Here is a 16,603-nt window from a genome sequence, read left to right on the forward strand (position 1 = left end):
AAAACTTGCTCAAGTATGGTCACTGCAGCATTATTCATAACAGCAAAAAATGAAAACAACAGAATCATCAAGTGATGTTGAGATAAACAGGTGGTATGTACATAGAATACTTAATGCTCAGCAATAAAAAGGAGCTACTGATACATGCAACAAGCCCAATGAGCCTGAGGTGAATTATGCTCAGTGAAAAAAAAACTAATTTCAATAGAAACACACTATATATTCAATTTCTGTATCATAATTCAGAGACAGGGGTAATAAAAGCATCCTAAAATTAGATTGTGATGACGGTTGTAAAATCATTTTTAAAAAATTTTAAGACTGTAAATTTACTATCAGTGAATTAAATACTTCAGATGGGTGAATTTCATGGTACATCAATTATACCTCAATAAAGCTGCTAAAAATTAATCTTTTCACTACAATGAGAATAAAACAAAGGTTAACAGAAAACAAAATGTGTGTGTTCATGTGCATGAACACCCAAACCTGTGCCCAAAAACACCATGCCTATTCAGTGACATGAGGTCAATTAATCCTACTCAGAATGCTTGGAAGTGGGGGCAGATCTACGATCTTACATAGAAAACAAGTAGCTGATCTGAAAACAAAAAACAAGTCTCTACTTTCTCAGCTCAATGAACTCTTCTTGGTTTATATAAATATCTAAGGATAATAAATGAAATCCCGACTGTGTTCTGCAAAATCCATTTCAGGGTTGCAAGATCACAATTCTCAGGGTGTTTAAAGGTAAAACCATCTGGAAGCCCCGTCCTATCAAAGCTGACTGGTCTTGTAGCATCTTCTCATATGGTACAGGCACCTCTGTGGGGTTTTGTAAAGCCTTCCCTGGGGCAGGTGAAAAGCAGATAAATGTCATTAAATTGTAAGATTAAAAAACAAAACCATCACTACCTTATTGTGGCTTAATAAAGACATACATGATCTTTTGTAATATGTGATTTTAAAATTACTTAATACTACAGCACCCTACTCACATGTAAGAAGTTCTAAACCTGACGCCGATCCAAAGGGCCAAAATGAAAAGTACACTAAATATATGACTTTTAAAACCACACAAAAGGAGAGAAATGTCTGATTTCTTGCATTACTGTCTTTAAGATGGTCCTACTGTGGCGTATTTCTTGGGTTCCTCCTAACTAGACATGAAAAAAGTAAGGTTATTCCTCATCCATTCAGTTTGTGAAAATGTGTGTTATATGACTGTTAAGTCAATGGCATAACATTAGAAAACTCTATTATATCATGTAACTTTTATAAAATTGCCTTTAAGATAGCAAAAGCAGAAATCGTCCTCAACTCTTTTTTGTGAGTGTTGCCATTTCTACAGCTTCTACACTCATCTGATTCGCCTGGGTTGTAGACTTCATTTTATGCATCTCTGCAACCTTTTCTTCTTCTTCAACACCTGTAGCAAATATTAAGGTGCATATCTATTCTCTTAGCATTTATTTGGCTTTTAATAAAAATATTATTTCCTGTATTCCAATATTTGTGATCTGTTTTACAAACAAAACATAAGTAAAATGAGGTGGCCCACACTTATAATCCCACCACTTTGGGAGGCTGAAGTAGAATTGCTTGAGCCCAGGATTTTAAGACCAGCTTGAGCAACATAGAAACAACCTATCCCTACATAAAAAGATAAATAAAATCTGCTGTGGTGGTGCGTATCTGTAGTCCTCGCTACTCTGGAGGTTGAAACAAGAGGATTGCTTGAGTCCAGGAATTTAAGGTTACAATGAGCTATAATTATACCACTACACTCCAGCCTGGGTCACAGAAAGAGACCCTGTTTTTTTTTAAAAAAAAAAAAAAGCAGGGGGAAGATTTTAAAGGGAGCTTTAAAAATAAAAACCTAACATAAGAGTAATTTATTGGCTATAACCTTAAATATGGGAAGACTATCATCAAGAAAAAAATTCTAGGCTTACAAAGTCCAGCACAACAACCACTAGACACGCGTGACACTTGAAATGTGGCCAGTCCAAATTCAGATGTTCTGTAAGTGAACAACAGACACTGACTTTTGAAAAATCAGCACAAAAAGTATTCCAAATATCCCATCAATAATTTCTATATTGATTACACATTGAAATATTTTAAAGTATTGCCACTAAAATGATTTTCACTTGTTTCCCTGTATATTATAATATTATAACTAGAAAGCTGTAAATCATGTGAATGACTCACATTATATTTAGTTCTATTCAATAGCACTTCACTAAATCCCAGAGAAGGGCTCAGAATTCTCCTGAAGAATTTCCACAACTTCCTCATGAACCTATTGATCATGTTTCAGAAGAACACTATTGCAAACAAATAAAAGGTACTTGAGAATTAGGTACAAAAACCATTCTTCATGGTATCAAATTAGTAGCAATGTAAACAAATTACAAATACCAATAGACCGGGACTACAACTCGCAACGAGAACAACTCCCCTAATGCTTAGTTCTAATCAATGGAGAACCATGTATAACCATGGAGCACAGGAAGGGGAGAGCAAGCACAGCTGCCCACGAGACTGTGGGATTTGTGGGTCAGAGGGCAGGTGATACACATACAATCAAAATAGCATTATTAGTATAAAGACACATACAGTCACGGACTTCACATTTCTCAAAATTATAATATTGGCAAAATTTAAAAAATAGGTTACTACCATAAAGCTTAGAAGATTGTATCACAGGTGGTGAGGGGAGGGTTACAGTGGCAAGGATAGTTTTTTTAAGAAACTAAAAATGCTACACAGAATAGGAATTGGCAAATAGTGTATTGGCAAAATTTTTAATACACTAGTAATCTGCTCAATTTATCACGAATTGAATCTAATCTGACAACAGAAATTTAAGTTTAAACCTTAGTGGCATACAGACATCTGTGGGAGATACTGTAGGTTCATTCCAGACCACCACAATCAAGGAAGTATAAAGTGAAGTTACACAAATGTCTTTGTTTCCCAATGCATTTAAAAGTTATGTTGAATCTTTCTTTCACAAAAGATCTCTGGGAGGTATGATGCTATTGGATACCATTTTATACACAGTGGAACTTCTTTCCAAATCGGAGTCAATCCTACAAAAGCCTGCCTTTGCTTTATGAAGTAAATTTATGGAATATTCTAAATCTTTTGTCATTTCAACAATATTCACGACATTTTCACAAGGAGTAGATTTCATTTCAGAGACCCCTTTCTTTGCTCACTGTAAGAAGCAACTCCTTACCTGTTCACATTTGATCATGAAACTGCAGCAGTTCAGACCCCTCTGCAGGCTCCACTCTTTTCTTTTGAGACAGAATTTCACTCTTGTTGCCCAGGTTGGAGTGCAATGATAGGATCTCGGCTCATTACAACCTCCACCCACTGGGTTCAAGTGATTCTCCTGCCCCAGCCTCAAAAGTAACTGGGATTACAGGTATGCACCACCATGCCTGGCTAATTTTGTATTTTTAGTAGAGACGGGCTTTCTCCATGTTGGTCAGGCTGGTCTCAAACTCCCAACCTCAGGTGATCCTCCCACCTCAGCCTCCCAAACTGCTGGAATTATAAGCATGAGCCACTGTGTCCAGCCAGCAGGCTCCACTTCTAATTCTAGTTCACTTGCTATTTCCACCACATCTGCAGTTCTTTCCTCCACTAAAATCTTGAACCCCTTAAACTCACCAATGAAAGATGGAATCAACTTTTTCCAGTCCTGTTAATGATATTTTGTTCTCTTCCCATGAATCAAAAATGTTCTTAATGACACCTAGAACAGTAAATCTTTCCCAGAAGGTTTCTGATTTACTTTGCCCAGATCCTTCAGAGGAATCACTATCTCTGGCAGCTATGGCCTTACAAAATGTATTTCTTTCTTTTTTTGAGACGGAGTCTTGCTCTGTTGCCAGGCTGGAGTGCAGTGGTGCGATCTCGGCTCTCTGGAACCTCCGCCTCCCTGGTTCAAGCGATTCTCCTGCCTCAGACACCCAAGTAACTGGGATAACAGGCGCACACCACCACACCCAGTTAATTTTTGTGTTTTTAGTAAAGATGGGGTTTCACCATGTTGACCAGGCTGGTCTCGATCTCCTGACCTCGTGATCTGCCTGCCTTGGCCTCCCAAATTGCTGGGATTACAGGTATGAGACACTGCACCTGGCCTACAAAATATGCTTCCTAAAGAATAAAACTTGTAGGCTGAGTGCAGTGGCTCACACCTGTAATCCCAAGCACCGAAGGCGGCCAAGGTGAGCCGACTGCTTGAGCCCAGAAGTTTGAAACCAGCCTAGGCAACATGAAAACAAAACATCTCTACAAAAAAACCCCACAAAAATTAGCCAGGCATGCTGGTGCACCACCTGTGGTCCCAGCTATTCAGCAGGCTGAAGTGGGAGGATCACCTGAGCCTAAGAAGATTGAGGCTGCAGTGAACTGTGATTGTGCCACTACACTCAAGCCTGAGCAACAGTGAGATGACTTTCTCAAAATAGAAAAAAATAATAATCATAAGACTTGAAATTACTCCTAGATCCATGGGCTGCAGAATGGATGTTGCATTAGCAGGCATGAAAACGACATTCATGTCTTTGTACACCTCCTTCAGGGCTCTGAGGGACTGGGTGCAGTGTTAATGAGCAGTAATATTTTGAAAAGAACTTTTTTTTCTGGGCAGTCGGTCTCAAAAGTAGGCTTAAAATATTCAGTGAACAATGCTATAAAGAGATGTGCCATCATCCAGGCTTTATTGTGCCACTGATAAGAGCACATGCAGAGCAGATTTAGCATAGCTAAGGGCACTAGAATTTTTGGAATAGTAAATGAGCAATGGCTTCAATTAAAGTCACCAGCTGCATTAGCCCCTAACAAGAGTCTCAGCCTGTCCTTTGAAGCCTTGAAGCCAGTAATAGAATTTTCTCTAGCTAGCAGTCCTAGATGGCATGTAAGGCTGTTTTGCCTACATTAAAAATCTGTTTTTTGAGTGTAGCCATCTTCATGAATTATCTTAGAGAGATCTTCTGAAGAACTCGCGGTTCTTACACCAGGCACTTGCTGCTTCACTTTGCACTTTTATATTACAGAGACTGTGTCTTTCTTTAAACCTCATGTGCCAACCTCTGCTAGCTTTCAGCTTTTCTTCTGCAGCTTACTCACTTCCTCTCGGCCATCATTGAATTGAAGATTTAGGGCCTTGTTCTGGATTAAGCTTTGACTTACTGGAATGTTGTGGCTGGTTTGATCTTCTCTCCAGACCAAAGTTTCTCTATCAGCAATAAGGCTGTTTTGCTTTTTTATCATCTGTGGGTTCACTGGAGCAGCACTTCTCATTTCCTTTGATAACTTTTCCTGGGCATTCACCACCTGGCAAACTGGCCTAGCTTTCAGCTGCCAAAACGTCTTCCTCACTAAGCTTCATCATTTTTATCTTTTGATTTAAAGTGAGCAGACTGCAACTCTCTTTTACACGAACACTTAGAGACCACTGGAGGGCTATTAACTGGCCTCATTTCAATATTGTGTCTCAGGGACTAGGGAGGCCTTAGGAGAGGAAGCGATGGGAAACCACCTGATTGGTGGAGCAATCAGAGCACACAACATTTGCCATTGAGGTTTGCCATCTTATATGGGTGCGTTCATGGAGTCCAAAACAAATTCAACAGTTACATCGAAGCTCACTGATCTCACGTCACCTGAGGTCACATATAATAATCATGAAAAAGTCTGAAATATTCTAAGAGTAACCAAATGTGACACCAAGAACCAAAGTGAGCACGTGTTGTTGGAAAAATGGCACCACAGACTTGCTTGACACAAGATTGCCACGAATCTTCAATTTGTAAAAACTGCAGTATCTGCAGGGCTCAAAAACATGAGTTATGCCTGTATGTATTCTGTACCTATAGATGCCCTGCCTTTTTTTGTTCCCTTTCAGTGTTTTTAAGAAAATGCTGCATCACTCAGTTAACATGAAACCTACCGATAGTGTTAGGTTACATACAGATATGAAACCTGTCATACTGTGAAAGGCCATAAGTATTAACAGCCTATAGTAAATACTGTGTTCCAATGTCAAATAAGCTCACTGCTCTAAATGAGGATTACAAAACCCACTGAAGATTCAGATAAGGTGATTCCACTCAGTGAGTTCAGAACTGTTTAATTCTGTACCATGCTTAAACTCATTTGCACAGTGAATTTCTTGTTTTCAGTTCACCATCTTTATCTAGAACTCCTTATCTGAGTAAGAACTTTTAATCTATTCACAATTTCCCGACCTTCATTACTTTCTCTCTAATGTGTCTCATCAATCCAGAGGGAAGCCAAGCAAGGAGCCCCGCACAATAAACACCTGCCATTTTCCTCAATTCTTCAGTATCTACCCTGACATATTACCACCTCAGTGATTCCTTTTGAGCATTGTGAAATGTCTTCATAAACATTTCAGAAAATCATTCATAGTTTAGGCTGTGCACAGTGGTTCACACCTGTAATCCCAGCACTTTGAGAGGCCAAGGTGAGTGGATCATTTGAAGTCAGGAGTTCAATACCAGCTTGACCAACATGGTGAAACCCCATCTCTACTAAAAATACAAAAGAAAAACAAAATTAGCTGGGTGTGGTGCCATGTGCCTGTAATCCCAGCTACTCAGGAGGCTGAGGCAGGGGATTTGCTTGAACTCAGGAAACAGAGGTTGCAGTGAGCTGAGACCTCACCACTGCACTCCAGCCTAGACAACAGAATGAGACTCCATCTCAAAAAAAAAAAAATATATATATATATATGTACACACACATACACACACACAGTTTAAACTTCTTTCTGCTTTAGAAGAAAATATGACTAGTCTTATCTATAAAAATTTAGGTTTAAAATTAATGAAATAAAAATGATAAAAATACAATGCTTACAATATTTTACAAAGTCTATTTGAAAATACTTTCTGGTATTGAAAAAAATTGTGTCCTCTGTCCTTCAGTTCTTCTTTATAATCTGTGATGCAGGTCACTTTCACCTTAAACTTGGTCAGTTCTTTAAACTACAATAAGAACAGCAAACATTATATTAAAGGCAGACATTTAAAAGCACCATTTCTGCTAGATGAATTAAAAAATCTAACACAAGCCTCGGCAGAAAGCCTCATGCCGGAAGTCCCAGCACTTTGGGAGGCTGAGGCGGGTGGAGCACGAGGTCAGGAGATCGAGACCACGGTGAAACCTGTCTCTACTAAAAATACAAAAAATTAGCTGGGCGTGGTGGCGGGCACCTGTAGTCCCAGCTACTCAGAAGGCTGAGGCAGGAGAATGGTGTAAACCCAGGAGGTGGAGCCTGCAGTGAGCCGAGATCGTGCCACTGCACTCCAGCCTGGGCAACAGAGCGCGACTCCATCTCAAAAAAAAAAAAAAGCAAAATAATAATAATAAGAAGTAAATAAATAAAGGCCAGATGTGGTGACTCATGCCTGTAATCCCAGCTATTTGGGAGGCTGAGTCAGGAGAATTGCTTGAACCTGGGAGGCAGAGGTTGCAGTGAGTCGAGATCATGCCAATGCACTCTAGCCTGGGTGACAGTGCAAGATTCTGTCTCCAAAAAAAAAAAAAAAAACTAATACCATTTTTTAAGTTATCACTCTTTCTAAATAGATTTCTGCCTGATTTTAAACAAAAGACAACACAAAATTTATATGAAAAAAATGCAGAAATCCCTTGTAATCTATTATAGGTCAGATTCTCAAGCAGGCTTGCTAGAGACCACTGTCAATAACAGCACCCAGGAATGGGAGGCAGGCATGGATGAACAGGCAAAGTGCTGAACAGGATGCAGCTGCACCAAGGACCAATAGCAGGCTCTGAAATTGAGGCAATAATTAATAGCCTACCAACCAAAAAAAGTCCAGGACCAGATGGATTCACAGTCAAATTCTAACAGAGGTATGAGGAGTTGGTACCATTCCTTCTGAAACTAATCCAATCAATAGAAAAAGAGGGTATCCTTCCTAACTCATTTTATGAGGCCAACATCATCCTGATACCAAAGCCTGACAGAGATACAACCAAAAAAGAGAATTTTAGACCAATATCTCTGATGAACATCGATGTAAAAATCCTCAATAAAATACTGGCAAACCGAATCCAGCAGCACATCAAAAAGCTTATCCACCATGATCAAGTGGGCTTCATCCCTGGGATGCAAGGCTGGTTCAACATACGCAAATCAAAAACATAATCCAACATATAAACAGAACCAAAGACAAAAACCACATGATTATCTCAATAGATGCAGAAAAGGCCTTTGACAAAATTCAACAGCCTTTCATGTTAAAAACTCTCAATAAATTCGGTATTGATGAAACGTATTTCAAAATAATAAGAGCTATTTGTGACAAACCCACAGCCTATATCATACTGAATAGGCAAAAACTGGAAGCATTCCCTTTGAAAACTGGCACAAGACAGGGATGCCCTCTCTCACCACTCCTATTCAACATAGTGTTGGAAGTTCTGGCTAGAGCAATCAGGCAAGAGAAAGAAATAAAGGGTATTCAGTTAGGAAAAGAAGAAGTCAAATTGCCCCTGTTTGCAGATGACATGATTGTATATTTAGAAAACCCCATTACAGCCCAAAACCTCATTAAGCTGATAAGCAACTTCAGCAAAGTCTCAGGACACAAAATCAATGTGTAAAAATCACAAGCATTCTTATACACCAGCAACAGACAAACAGAGAGCCAAATCATGAATGAACTCCCCATTCACAATAGCTTCAAAGAGAATAAAATACCTAGGAATCCAGCCTACAAGGATGTGAAGGACCTCTTCAAGGAGAACTACAAACCACTGCTCAGTGAAATAAAAGAGGACACAAACAAATGGAAGAACACACCATGTTCATGGATAGGAAGAATCAATATTGTGAAAATGGCCATACTGCCCAGGTAATTTATAGATTCAATGCCATTCCCATTAAGCTATCAATGACGTTCTTCACAGAATTGGAAAAAAAACTGCTTTAAAGTTCATATGGAACCAAAAAAGAGCCCGCATTTCCAAGGCAATCCTAAGCCCAAAGAATAAAGCTGGAGGCATCATGACTTCAAACTATACTACAAGACTACAGTAACCAAAACAGCATGGTACTGGTACCAAAACAGAGATATAGACCAATGGAACAGAACAGAGCCCTCAGAAATAATACCACACATCTACAGCCATATGATCTTTGACAAACCTGAGAGAAACAAGAAATTGGGAAAGGATTCCCTATTTAATAAATGGTGCTGGGAAAATTGGCTAGCCATAAGTAGAAAGCTGAAACTGGATCCTTTCCTTACTCTTTATATGAAAATGAATTCAAGATGGATTAGAGACTTAAATGTGAGACTTAAAACCATAAAAACCCTAGAAGAAAACCTAGGTAATACCATTCAGGACATAGGCATGGGCGAGGACTTTATGTCTAAAACACCAAAAGCAACGCCAGCAAAAGCCAAAATTGACAAATGGGATCTAATTAAACTAAAGAGCTTCTGCACAGCAAAAGAAACTACCATCAGAGTGAACAGGCAACCTACAGAATGGGAGAAAATTTTTGCAATCTACTCATTTGACAAAGGGCTAATATCCAGAACCTATAAAGAACTCAATCAAATTTACAAGAAAAAAACAAACAACCCCATCAAAAAGTGGGCAAAGGATATGAACAGACACTTCTCAAAAGAAGACATTTATGCAGTCAACAGACACATGAAAAAATGCTCATCGTCACTTGCCATTAGAGAAATGCAAATCAAAACCACAATGAGATACCATCTCACACCAGTAAGAATGGCAATCATTAAAAAATCAGGAAACAACAGGTGCTGGAGAGGATGTGGAGAAATAGGAACACTTTTACACTGTTGGTGGGACTGTAAACTAGTTCAACCATTGTGGAAACCAGTGTGGCGATTCCTCAAGGATCTAGAACTAGAAATACCATATGACCCAGCCATCCCATTACTGTGTATATACCCAAAGGATTATAAGTCATGCTGCTATAAAGACACATGCACATGTATGTTTATTGCGGCACTATTCACAATAGCAAAGACTTGGAATCAACCCAAATGTCCATCAGTGACAGACTGGATTAAGAAAATGTGGCACATATACACCATGGAATACTATGCAGCCATAAAAAAGGATGAGTTCGTGTCCTTCGTAGGGACATGGATGCAGCTGGAAACCATAATTCTCAGCAAACTATTGGAAGAACAGAAAACCAAATACCGCATGTTCTCACTCACAGGTGGGAAATGAACAATGAGATCACTTGAACACAGGAAGGGGAGCATCTCACACCGGGTCCTGTTGTGGCGAGGGGATGGGGGGAGGGATAGCTTTAGGAGATACACCTAATGTAAATGACGAGTTAATGGGTGCAGCACACCAACATGGCACATGTGTATATATGTATCAAACCTGCACGTTGTGCACATGTACCCTAGAACTTAGAGTATAATAATAAAATAAATAAGTACATAATTAGTTGTATAAATAAAAAATAAAAAGAAAAAAAAGAAAACAACCATTGAGAGTCAATATTCCAAACACTCAAAATCCACTAAAATTTGCTTTCTAATAATGTTCGTAATATCCCAGCAAATGTTACCATGTGACTTTTCCAGAAATCTTGAAAAAGGGTATCTTAGTATAATAAACATACTCCACTGATTGGTGTTAAAATTAAAGAGCATCGTAGCATAATTTTCTGCAAATTACCATATCCTTTGTCTATTTAAATGTGTTAATGTATATCTGACTGACCCATAAATATGCATCACTTATTTTAGGCATAGAGAAGCCATTTATGGAATTAAATAATTACATAATAATTACATATATTTTGTTTTGGTTTTAAAATTTGTCTCAGTAAAACTATTTTTGCTCATCTAGAATTTAACTCATTACACAATGAAGACCGTTGAAGCTTGTTTTTACCAAAATTTTTACTTTTTACCAAATAGCCTATTTTCTCAGTATCACTTGTTGAAAACTATAAGCTTTCCACTATTTGTTTTTGATTTGTACAATAATTGCCCTTTAATTTTTTAAATGGAGATTATTTCTGCATAATATTGCTTTAAAATGTTATCTTCAGTAACTAATTTAGCAGTTAGTGAGGGGATCAGAAATCTTTTGAGCTATAATAAAGCCATGGTAGAGAACTTCTGACCTGCGGGTGGCCCGACAGTTGCCCCAGAGTGAAGAATGATGGGCCACGGTAATTTCCTTCCATTGCACTTACATGACATGTGCTGTGACTACTCTCCTGTAAGGAACTATTATTTACTTACCTTGCAGTAAATGAGGGTACATTCTTGCTTCACTATCCGCACTCTTAAAACGATCCTGTTAACAATGGCAATGTTTGTGAAAGAGTAAAGCAAGGTTCATGTACTATCCACAGATTAGCTAAAGGAAGTCTACCAGCCAAGAAAGAGATAAAGTCAGCCTGGATCTGTTTAGCACTCAAGCCAGTGAAGCGCTCACTTCAAGCCAGTGAAGAGCTCAGCAGTTTCTACACCTTTACTTATAGTGTGTAATATACAAGTAGAAATAGGAGAAGAAATAGTCTTACTAACGCTGAGGAGGAAGAAATAAAGGCTGAGAATAGTGGAATGACTATGCCAAAGATGAGGGAACTGTAAAGAAATTCTAAGGAAGTGACTGGGTCTTACGTGGCCCTATGGTACTCTTTGCAGAGATCAATATTTTAAAAAATGATTTTATTATCAACAGAACCGCATTTCATCTCCAAATTTTTATTTAACATTTACAGTCACAAAGTTTGGCTGATTTTATGATATCAAGGAAGAAACAAGTCATTCATAAAACAACAATAGATTAATAACAAACCATTCTGAAATTTCTTTAGGGAGATAATTTTATAAAGTTTTAAAAACTTTTTTTTAATGCCCTAATAAGAAAACAAAAAAGATGGTCAAGCACAGTTGCTCAAGCCTATAATCTGAGCACTTTGGGAGACTGAGGCAGGAAGGTCACTTGAACCCAAGAGGTCAAGGCTGCACTGAGCTATGAGCATGCCACTGCCCTCCATTCGGAAAGAGTCAGATCCTGTCTCAAAAAAATGAAAGAAAAAAAAAAAAGCACCCACAAACTATGTCACACAGAGCTGTGAGTTTAAGCACCACCTAATACTTTTCAACCACTTAAGAGGAGGATAATGCATAGCTCCTCCTGCTTAAAATGTTTACATTTAATATGTCAGAAAATACCTAAGGCCGTGCATGGTGGCTCATACCTGTAATCTCAACACTTTGGGAAGCCAAGGCAGGACAACTGCTTGAGCCCAGGAGTTTAAGACAAACCTGGGCAACATAAAGAAACCCTGTTTCTATTTAAAAAGCTTAAAAATTCGTTGGCCAGGATCAGTGGCTCATGCCTGTAATCCCAGGACTTTGAAAGGCAGAGGCGGAACTGACTGAGCTCAAGAGTTAGAGACCAGCCTGGGCAGTATATTAAGACCTCATCCCCATTAAAAAGCAAAACAAAGCAGCCAGATGTGATAGGACATGCCTACGGTCCCCGCTACTCCGAGGCAGAGGTGGGAAGACTTGAACCCAGGATGTCCAGGCTGCAGTGAGCCATGATAACACCACTGCATTTCAATCTGGACAACAGAATAAGACCCTTTCTCAAAAAAAAAAGTAAAAAAAAAAAAATAGAAAATACCTAAGCCTGATACTTTTTATAATAAATACTAGTTCCAGCCATATACCTATAAAAATATAAATTAATTGTATAACTGCCATGATAGTAATATAAAAATACAAAACTATATAATCAGTACTCAATACTTCACTGTAATTATGCAGATGATAGGCTTTTTTTTAAAGTAAAGAGGTGGCCAGGTGCAGTGGTTCTCACCTTCAATCCTAGCCATTTGGGAGGCCAAGGCAGACAGATCACTTGAGCTCAGGAGTTCAAGACAAGCCTTGCCAACATTTTGAAACCCCATCTTTAGCAAAAATACAAAAATTAGCTGAGTACGGTGGTGCATGTCTGCAGTTCCAGCTACCAGAAGGCTGTCAGGAGAATCACTTGAGCCTGGGAGGTGGAGGTTGCAGTGAGCTAAGATCGCACCACTGCACTCCACCCTGGGTGACACAGTGAGACTTCATCTAAAAACACACACACACACACACACACACACACACACACATAAACAGCTAACACTAAACAATTTAGAAAGAGGTGGTTAACGCAATAGTGAATGTGTAAGCGGAAGAAATATAGATACACAATAGTAAAAATGCCATCATGACCCCCAATTCCGGAAATCTACATACAGATACAACAAAACTCCAGTACCATACTCTACTATACAAACTCATTCTGAGTAATCACAAATATTAGATATAATTTCAAAGTTAACACCTGCAAAACAAATGATTGCCTAAAATAATGGTAGAAAATTATTTGAGATTCAATGTAAAAATTAAACACTCTGAAGCATGGTAATAAAATGTGATTTGAAAGGCAAAACTACTATTCAAGAAAAGAAAAACTACTCCTTAAAAGTAAACAAAAAAACCCCATAAAATTATATCTTCTACAAAAACAAATCAACTTTATCTACAGCCTAGTTCTACCCAACTATGGAATGTCAGAAGAGAAGGTCTCACCATGGACTCAAGAGCTGACGTAAGGAATGTCACCACCATCCTGCTGAGGACTCCTCATCTTCAATGGCCAGGGTGGACATTGTTACTTGGGCTATGATCTTTGTGCAAGACAAGTAATAAGAAAGTGAGTGGTAAAAATCTGGTGTTCCAATCCCACATTCAGAGTTCTGAGGATCTCCCACTGGCTGTCTAATTTACTGTGTGTGTGTGTTTTTTTTTTTTGCCTACGAGAAAAAACAAGACTCAAAAACTAAGTATGTGATTTGCCTAAAACTCTCATCACATAGAGAATCTATTCCATAACTTTGTATCTAGTGTTATTTCAATAAAATTGGGTTAATCTCACACCCAAAATAAATGCAGATGGCACTCAGAATCAGTGAAATTTCTCCCAAGGAGGAGGAGGACGAGAGATAGATGGACTATCACAGACCAATGTGGGACAGAGCTGCCAAGCTCCCTCTCTCCCTTGCACATCCTGACACAGCGAAGGGTGGGTGCAGTGGACTGAGGCTGGGGGGAGACACGCTCCCCTTCTTACTGAGAAAACAGATCACAGGCATCCAGAAACAAGTAAGATGATTTATATTACAGCACAAAACGTTTTGTAATATTTCGGTAACAACAAAGACCCTCAAATGAATTTCAAACACTATCAATATTCAACACATAAACAGAAAAATTCAACTGTCAGCAAGGATATCGGAAAACCGGACCTTGTACGCACTGCTCTTCAGAACATAAACTGCTGCAGCCCCTGTGGAAAATGGTTTGGCAGCTCCTTAAAACATTAAGCACAGAATTATCACACAATCCAACAACTCCCTTTCAGGGTATATACCCAAAAGAACTGAGAGCAAGGACTCAAACAGGTATTTGTACATTCATGTTCATAGCAACATTATTCACAGTGGCCAAAAGGTACAACCAACCCTAAGGCCTATCAATAGGTAAATGGATAAACAAAATGTGATACACACACATACATGGAATATTATTCAGCTGCATAAAGTAAACAACGATTCTGGCCAGGTTCAGGGTCTTACTCCTGTAATCTCAGCACTTTGGGAGGCCGAGGCAGGCAGATCATCTGAGCCCAGGAGTTGCAGACCAGCCTGGGCAAAATAAATAGCAAGACCTCATCTCTGTAAGTTTTTTTTTAAAGAAAATTCTGATAACGCTATAGATGAACCTTGACAACACTATGCAATCTACGCATGCAACAAAACCGTACTCATACTCCACAAATATGTAAAGTTGTTTTAAAATGGGGAATTCATGAGGAAGAAACGTGACCCACAGAGAGCAGAGAGGAGTGAGACAGAAAAGCCACCCACCCAGAATCGGCGTGGAGCCCAGGGGTCTCCCCACGGCAGGGAAATGGTGAGTAAGCAAGGGCCACTGCTGACTCACCCTTCTGCCATCAACTTTTGAAATCCTGGGCACAGAAAATCCTCCCACACCCTCCCCACAGAGCTCCCCAACTGACACAGAGAGCTGCATGGAGTCTGGTAAGAGCCTCCAGTCAGGCCCACACGGAACCCTAAGGACGCTGGACCCCTGAGCACCACAGTGCCAGCTGCTATAGCTCTGCCACCAGAAGAGGCCAGACTCGCTCACATGCTCCCAGGATAGGGGCCATATCTATAGTGCTGAGGAGCAGACAGACTCACCTCCTGTCTCCACTCTACCTCCTGTAGAGGCCTCACCTCCACTACACCTCGCCTGGTAATGCCCACTGGCCTGGGTCTCAGTGCAGCCACTTACCCCCTGCCTGAGCACTCAGGCTAACTGCAACTCTGTAGACAGACCTCCCAGAGGTACCTGTCAGGTCTGCTGTTTCTGCAATTGCCATGGCCCCTGCACTTTTACCTTTCTGAGGCTAGGGAGGGACCGAAGAGCCCAAGAACTGTCACAGGTTTCTAGCACACCACAGCTGCCTTACAGAGAGTGCACAAACTGTTTCCACGTTGGTCCCCCTCTCTGCTATGCCTCACTGGGAAGGTCTCCTGACCTGGGCCCCCAGCACAGCCATCCTGCACCCCCACTCTGACGAACTGCTTCAGTCAGTGGCATCTCTGCATCTCTCTGAGATGGAGCTTTCAGGGGCAACCCACAGGCTCTCTGCTATTGCCACTGTAGCAGTACCACCATTGCTGCCCTTGGTCTGGGCAAAGAATAAAGACCCTGATTGCTTTGCCAGCACCTCCAGCATGCCACAGCCACCAGAAGGAGAAAATTTCAGTTTCTCTTCTCTGTGAGCTTTCAGCTTCCTGCTCTTCACCAGAAGGAGCCCCAGGTTTAAGCCCACAGTTCAGCCACCTCACCCTTGGCAGAACATTCTCACTGGCAGTGGCTCTGTGTCTCTCTGGGGTGGAGTTCCCGGAGGCAACTGACAACCTTTCTGCCATTATTGCTGCAGTGATGCTGCCCTTGCTGCCCTCAGGTTGGGGAAGAAACAAAGTGCCTCAGTGCTTTGCTCACACCTGCAGCAGGCCACAGCCACCATATGGAGGGAAGTCCAGTCTGTCTTCCCTGTTGGCCCCAAATCTCCTGCTCTTAACCAGGCAAGGGTCCCAGCTTAGGCCCACAATGCAGCTGCTCCTTTTCTCACTGATCATTCTGATTGGCAGCAGCTCTGCATGTCTCTGAGGTGGTAGCCCAAGAGACAAGTGAAAGGCTGTCTGCCATTGCCATTACCGAGGTCCCCAACCCTGCTGCTCCCAAGGTGGGGAGAAAATGAAAAGCCTGAGTTCACCCCAGAGCTATGATGCACAGGGCTATGGGATGGGAGAGCCAACCCAAGACCTATGGCTAGTACTCAAGTGGGGGACCAGCATAAAACTGCTGAAATGGCAGAGAATTCAGAGCCTGGATGCCAATGAAGATTGTCAAGATTCGGGAGAAAGTTGCAACTC

The 16,603-nt window shown here is 40.4% G+C and overlaps 1 pseudogene; it reads right to left on the bottom strand.

The window, feature by feature from the left end:
- Positions 1-436: 436 nt before the first annotated feature.
- Positions 437-15,540, bottom strand: LOC106995888 (general transcription factor II-I-like; annotated as a pseudogene).
- Positions 15,541-16,603: the final 1,063 nt, after the last annotated feature.

The sequence above is a fragment of the Macaca mulatta genome, chromosome 10, assembly GCF_049350105.2.
Source record: "Macaca mulatta isolate MMU2019108-1 chromosome 10, T2T-MMU8v2.0, whole genome shotgun sequence".
In the NCBI taxonomy this organism is placed as follows: Eukaryota; Metazoa; Chordata; class Mammalia; order Primates; family Cercopithecidae; genus Macaca; species Macaca mulatta.